At 42.6% G+C, this 7,823-nt stretch overlaps 1 pseudogene; it reads left to right on the top strand.

Moving 5' to 3' along the window:
- Positions 1–3,958: 3,958 nt before the first annotated feature.
- LOC109197908 (C-C chemokine receptor type 6-like) lies at positions 3,959–7,112 on the top strand (annotated as a pseudogene).
- The last annotated feature ends 711 nt before the right edge of the window (positions 7,113–7,823 follow it).

A 7,823-nucleotide genomic window follows, 5' to 3' on the forward strand; every position in this document is an offset into this window, starting at 1 on the left:
AATTCAACAGGTAGTGCCTTACCTTTGAATAAGCCGGCTTATGTCCACTCACTTCGACCACTGACTCGTGTCTGCTCGTTCGAGCGCCTCGGACCCTCTCGGTCTCAACCTCCAACTCTCTCTACTCAACCCTCGGCCAATGCACCAAATGTTACGGGTCCGAAATTGAGGACGAGAGTAAAACAATGATGGTCCAGAAGAGGTCAATCAAACAATTGATTTTAATGAATACACGCAGCGTGGGGAGACGTACACTGGAAACCATCAGTTGTAAATCCCCGCCCAAAAATACACTTCAGATTGCTTTTATAACATCAGGGTATTATGACGCCCCCTCTTGCGTTTACAAGCACATAGTTTGCATCTTAGGAACATTCTTTGCCCCTTGTACAGACAATGATCTGTTCTAAGAGATAAATGCAGACACAGAAGTTCCCCTTTCTGGCATCCTCTTTCAAATATGGTGATGATCTCAGGCCTTTGAGGTCACCATGGACTGGACCTCTCCTTCTGTCACCTGTAACTAGGCAAACTCAAATGCAACAAGAAGCTGAATACATTCAGGCCTTTGCTCAGCTACTATTTTACTGTAACAATATACTCAGCATATGAGTTTTGATATATATATTTAACTCAATCATTTTAAAGTGGTTATAACTGCACCTGTCATAAACATGTTAATATTTGATTATGATAACCCCTGTAATACAAATTATAACATAATGCCAACAGCTTCAATAAATGCTTTGATGAAATGATAATTAATGCAATGATAAGATGATGGTTATGTAAAATAATCCCTGTAATTCCACACCTGATATGTAAAAACCTCAGAATAGAGGAAAGGTGTACTTTATTCTTACTATTACTGTAACAAACCACTGTCACTGGTGTTACTGTAACAGTGCGGTGTATGGGGCACACAGATGTGAGAGTGACACTAAATGCAAATATTGTGGGTTCTCCTTCCAAATCACATCTAGGCCGCGTTTATTTAGCTAATGTATCTCATAACTCTAAAGTTGTTGTTTGTTTGTTTTAAGGCAACAAATTATCATTTTTAAATACAGCCAGCTAATCAAATGTTAGTTTCCCACAAAAAAGAGAAATTCTTTGTGTCAGACGTGACCTTTGTGGGGGCAGGTAAAGAAAGGACGTCCCCACGCAGCTGGTGACGGCTTAGAGTAGATAGCACAATAATAAATACATATCAGGTTGTTCCAGGTAATCACGTAATTAAGACGATCGTGGGGTCAAATACAGATTAATCTGACTGCTACCTGCTCCACATGCTAATACGAGCCTCAAAGGTTTACCCAGAATGCACTGTGATTTATCAGAAACAGGTCAAACATCAGGACACTAATGTTGGTTTCTGCTCCTCTGTGTCACAAACTGCTGCAGTTTATTTATGCTGACGCTCGCGGCCTGTCGGGGGAAACTGTCTTTAGCTCTGGACTCTTGTGGCTCCAACACTTTAGTTTTTAAACAGAGCTTCAATGTGTTTTTCAGCTTTGAACATTTCATGTGAACATCTGATGGATTCGTGAAATTGTTAAAAAACAAATGCTGGAATTTTTTTTTTATTTAAATCTGAACCCACCTGCTGTGGATTTCAGGACCTGGAACTCAGAAAATATCCACAGCATGAAAGTGACATGTAGCAATGTTTCATCAAAATAATAATAATAATAATAATAATAATAATGCTTCATTAAAAATACTAGAGTTAATGTACCTAAAAAAAAAAGATTGTGAGGGGTTCGGGTGGGAGGAGCCGTGACCTTGTTTTTCTGTGTCATCTGTCATAATTATAAGAAGCACGAATGCTGTGTGAGAAAAAAGGAAACGAGGACAAATGACTGGAACATGAAGTTGTCCTGATGTTTCCTCCTCTCGTACGGGTCCATCAGACGCGCTCTGATTTCATGTGAAATAACTGACGCCTTCTCGCTCGCCCAAACTCTTTCCATCCCTCGTTTCTATCTGCTTTGATGGTTTTTCCACAACTGCTGTGACTCAAATCTCTAAACCCCAAACTCAACTTTCAAACCTCACCAATGCACCAAAACTGTCTTATCGGCAAACCACACATTAGAAGGAGATCGCACACAGTCAGTCAGACTAATGACGGCGCTGCAGAGGCTTCATTATTAACACAGCTACAGAAACGTGTTAAAGTCCAATTCTACAAACACATGAAGTAAAAGCAGAGCTGGACCTCAGATTACAGACAAGTCACACCTGCAGCTAATTTACAATCACTAATTAACCCAACATGCAAACCTGTGGCCTGCAGGAGGAAACCACAGCACCCCACACTCAAATATTATTATTATCATGTCCATGTAAAGCTTCATGCGTTAATAAGAGCATTTTAACTTGATGGGAAGCGAGAAAATATGAAAATGTGAAATATGTGAGCCGGCGTCCCAGTGACTGCTGGGCCGTGGAGAGACGCCAGGCTGTGGGTCTCCTCAGATCAATGAATTCAATGTGATTTAACAAAGAAACAACACATAATATTAATTATTAATGCTGCTTAATACAGCTTAAATAAATGAACTGAAGTCTGAAGCTCTAACAGTTTGTTTATCTGGTTGAAGTTTTTACTTTGAAGGTCTCGCTGTTTCCTGCTGTTTTCATTATAAACATCAGAACAAACAGAATTATTATCATGTTGAATTTTTTTAGTTAAATTTAAACTGAGAGGTTTTTTTGATTTAGTTGCTCATTTATAAGTTTTAATTTTTAGTTTTCATTTCATGTAATTTCTGGGATTTTTGTATTATTAATAATAATTATTAGTAGTAGTAGTATGTGGGCTTATTTTTGTTACAGGCATATTTAACTGTTGGTGGACAAAAACGAATAATTCAAATTTCCTGTTTAATTATCTGTATTTTAGCAGCTTTGCAGTCACACGTTGTTCAAAGACACGTTGAACGAGCTCGTGTGGGAAACAGCTTCAAAGCCTGCAGACGGATCCTTGCACAGACCCACGTTCATCAATACATCAAATATGAGACATTTAAATCTCACACTTTGCATGTCCTCTGCTTTTTATATGGGTTAGGACTGTCTGTACGTGCTGCCCTCCATCTTCCTCCCTTCATCCTCCTCTGCCTCTCACACTGCTCCCACCCTCGCTGGTTTATATCGGCTCAGATCAGAAAACTGAACAGTTCTGAGTCGTCGTGTTTAAGGAGTGACGTTTGAAGTCTCAGATGATTTAATTCAGTGGAAGGATTTCAAAAAGGTCAAATGAGGTACTTTAATCTCATTAAGGTGTCACAGTGTCTGTAGGTCACGGCCCACGTGCGACCCGGTTTGATCTCAAGTTTATAATGCTTTATTTAAAAGACAAACAAAGAAACAAAAAACTTCAAAATTTTTCTTTTTACTAAAAATAGTTTAAAGATTTCTCCTGGAAAAAGCCCAAAATTTAACAGCGAGCTGATAAAATCTAGTTCAGTAAATCTGAAACTGTTACATTTTATCCACATGTTTAGTTCATCATCTTAGTTCTGAAAAAATGTGGATTTTTTTCTCCAATTCTCAATAATAACAATAATCAATCTTGTTTTTTATGTTAGTAATGAGTCAAACAAGCTCTGAAACAGTCTCACAGCCACAAACAGAGGCCCAACACTTAAACTCAGCAGTAAAAGCCAGTCTGTGAAGATTCTATTTGGATTTGACATCATTATATTTGGTTTATCTGCATTTAGACCGATTTTAACTTCTCATCCGACAGCATAGTTTTATTGAAAAATAAATAAATTAGCAAGTGAATGAAATGTTATCCAGTGGGCCGGACTGGAGGTTAGAGCTCGCTGGTTTCTTCAGAAATCAGAATCTGATAGAAAGAATCTTCGTTTGTGTTTGAACAATGAAAAAAACTCTGAAATACCATGAGAGCAGCTTAAAGTGCAGTTGTGCAGACACAAAGCCTCTGCACTCTCTTTTTGGTGATTTTCTCACTTCAGTTTGGCTCTTAGTGTTTGTTTTTTGACCTCATTACATCTGAGATGCCCTCTGATAACAATCGGATCATTTTCTGAGAGAAGCACGAAGCACAGCGTACCTGTGCAGGCGTCGCCTCGGGCTGAAAGTGGGTCATTCACAACCAGAGGAACAGCTGAAACAGAACGATGGTTTATTTTCTAAAACCACTAGAAAAGGTGTGAGGAGTTTCTACCCCCGGTGTGTGCAGGGTGCACGCTGTGCCGGATTTATCTGTAGTGTTGGTGCTGAACTCTTCATATCTTCTTTCATCAGACAGCGCGGTGGTCTGTCCGAGGTCAAACCTGCTTTCTAAGCATTAATGATGGCACGAGGATTTTCCTTTGGTGTCATCACACTGACTGCAGGACACACAGAACCTTCTGTTGTTCAATTTTGGCTTTTTCACCACAGATTTTACATCTGGAAGTAAAACTGCAGCTTTAGATCAGGACAGAAATCACAGTAATTCAGCTGTTTGTGAGAATCAGATCAAACTATTCACACAACTGATGTTTCAAAGTTTTCCTTCAAATCAAAGGAAAACTTTGATTCAAATTAAATTTGGTTCAATATTAATAACTATTATTGCAAAATGATTCACACACGATCACACATTTAGAAATCAGACGGTGTGTAAACTTTTACAACTTCAGTGTCCTGAAACTTTTGCATCTGAGTGTCAGACTCGTTCTGCTGAGTTTGCTGTTAAATGGATGAGACCGACTCATCCAGAGAAGAGTTGAGCCAACAGATCGTTATGTGGCACAGAGACAGGAACACAAAAACCACCAAAGACACTGTGCTGACGTTTAAGGTCGGAGCTGCTGTGGTGGCGTTCAGTGGAAACATGGCAGAAACAGGAAGCTGTTAGAGGCACAGACCAAAAATCCCACATGTGACTGCGAGACCTTCACTGACTGGTGGAAGCAGACGCCGCGGCTTCAGCTCATGTAGCGCGTCAGACACTTCACGCTGGAGAGATCCTCGATGTAAACATGACTGACCCGAAGACACGAGAAAGGTCAGCTCCAGGACGGCGCCTGGATGGGAACCCAGGCAGCGCAGCAGCAGGACAGCTTTAGGAAAAATTCACGATTTCTGTGTTTTAATTCTTTATAAACAAGCGTTTTTTACAGTGTACAACTTCTGGTTTCTCTGAGCGATGGAGCATTAAATAACACATCAGATCTACAGAGAACAATGGAGGCCGGAGATCCTCGCTGAACCTGAACAACATCAAACGATCAAACCTTCACACACAGCACGTTTCAGGTCCTTCTGAAAATGTCTCCAGTCGGTGCTTCACTCATCATGTTTCTTTTCTTCTCCAGGTCCCAAACATGACGGAGAGTCCTGCAAACGCGACATTCGGTGACTGTGACAACGATGCTGAGACATATATCGATGACGACGGCTTCTGCATCATGGATCCGGACCCCAGTGAGGTCATCGCCCAGACTTTGATCCACTCCATCATCTGTGGATTCGGCCTGATTGGCAACGTCCTGGTGATGGTGACTTACATCTTCTACAAGAGAACCAAGACCATGACGGACGTCTACCTCTTCAACGTTGCCGTGGCCGACCTGATCTTCGTGGCTACGCTTCCGTTCGTCATATACAACGAGCAGCACGATTGGTCGATGGGCAGGGCGGCCTGTAAGGTGCTCCGGTCGTCCTACAGCATTAACCTCTACAGCGGCATGCTGCTGCTCGCCTGCATCAGCTGCGATCGGTACATCGCGATTGTTCGGGCGACGCGCTCCTTTGCGGCGCGCTACCGCGCCCTCGTCTACAGCCGGCTGATCTGCTCGGCTGTTTGGGTGTTTGCAGTGGCGTTAACTCTGCCCACGCTCATCAGCTCAACCAGACTGAAACTGCGGCGCTCGTGAAGCTTCTGGTACCCAGCCTCCAGATGGCCGTTGGCTTCCTGCTGCCGCTGTGCGTGATGGCATTCTGCTGCTCCTCCATCATCTACACGCTGCTGAGGGCGCAGAGCAACCAGTGGCACAAGGCCGTCCGGGTGGTGTTGGCGGTTGTTGTGGTCTTCATTGTCTGCCATCTTCCGTACAACGTGACCCTGCTGATCCACACGCTGTCTCTGTTCAAGCAGAGGAGCTGCGACGCAGAGAACCTTAAACTCAAATTTCTCAACATCTGCAGGACCGTCGCATACCTGCACTGCTGTCTCAATCCCTTCCTCTACGCCTTCGTCGGGGTCAAGTTCAGGAACCACTTCCGCCAGATCATGCTGGACCTCTGGTGCTTCAGCAAAAGGTACATCTACACCGCTCGCTCGTCACGTGGCACGTCCGAGATCTGCATGTCAGGGCTGAAGTCGTCGGAAGGCTCCAACAACATGTCGTCATTCAGCGCGTAACACTTGAGCTATGAAGGGAAATCAATCCGGCGCTCATCTCAAGCTTTGCTGTGAAACTGTGCTTTAATAATAGAGACTGTGAGATGTTCTCATCTAACTGCATCCAGTTTATATGACACAAAACTGGACATTTTTCATTCACAGGTGTATAAAGTCCAACACTTGTCCACAGAAACACAGGTGACCACAGCAGCTTATTAAAACTATAAGCACAGCAGCAGAATCTCACACTTTGACTTCACGTATTGTTCTTGTGATTTAGAAGTAACTGTGTCATGCAGGTTGCTAACTGTACTCTTTGCTAATGAAGTTTGATGCTATAGATTGCATCTCTAACTTTTTATAACGGGCAGGTTTGGATGTTTGGGGCATCGAGGTCGGTTTTCTGATTTCCAAAGCTTTTGTGACATGAACATGTAAACACATAATCCTGCAGTCTGAGAACGAAGCGCCCTGTTGGAATAATTTGGTATTACAGTCGAGGCGTTTATTCCTGTTCTCGTGTCGCCAGCAGGAGCTTCTTTTTTGTGTATGATGATTAAATCTGCTGTTTTTTAAAGATAAGGAGCTAAACTTCCTCATTTTCTGGATCTTCCCGTAACTGTCACTTGAACCTCATCTTCTTTTCTTGACCCTGCTGTACACGTGCCCTGCTGCTTTTAATATTTGGCATTTTGTAGATCTGTGTTTTTGTGCATTATTTGAATAAAACTGTAAGAAAATATCAGAGGTTTTAATCAATATTAATTATTAATTTAACTGGATGTGCCAAAAGTTTGCTGACTAAAATGTATTTTAAGATATTGTCTGCGTGGGTTCTCTGTGGATAGAGATCATCAGTTCTGAGTATCATGTCTGAGAGGAAGTGGGTAACCCGAGCAGAGCAGCGGGCCGAGCACAGGGCCCTGGGGAACGCCACAGCTAAACTGGGCTACGGAGGAACAGGAAGGTGGGAAAACTAGATCTTGATCAGATTAACAGTGAAAGGAGAAGTGTGGCAGCAGATTGTGACACCGTGTGCGGTTGCCAACAATGACTTTCTCAGATGTGCTGATAAGCAGAGGTGTCACAGGGTACAGACATGAGCACAGATAGACTCGATGGCTGAGTCTTATCAGGCAGCAGGACGATGAGCCACGGCTCCAGGTTTGGATGGAGGGATCTTCAGGAACACAGAAATGTTGGTTAATAGTATTTTAGATCTATGTATGAAATGGGTTACACACACACACACACACACACACACACACACACACACACACTGCTGATTACTTCAGGCAGCTCAAATTCAAGTTACCTGTTTCATGCTCTTGCAGCTTTACTGTGGAGGTCAGTGACCTCTGCGCAGGTCAGACTTTTGGAAGCACAAAACATTTTATTGAGCACTGATGTGTGAGTTCATGTTGTACCTCAGATGTCATTGTCTGTGTGACGT

This window comes from Oreochromis niloticus, unplaced genomic scaffold, assembly GCF_001858045.2.
Source record: "Oreochromis niloticus isolate F11D_XX unplaced genomic scaffold, O_niloticus_UMD_NMBU tig00006620_pilon, whole genome shotgun sequence".
Lineage (NCBI taxonomy): Eukaryota > Metazoa > Chordata > Actinopteri > Cichliformes > Cichlidae > Oreochromis > Oreochromis niloticus.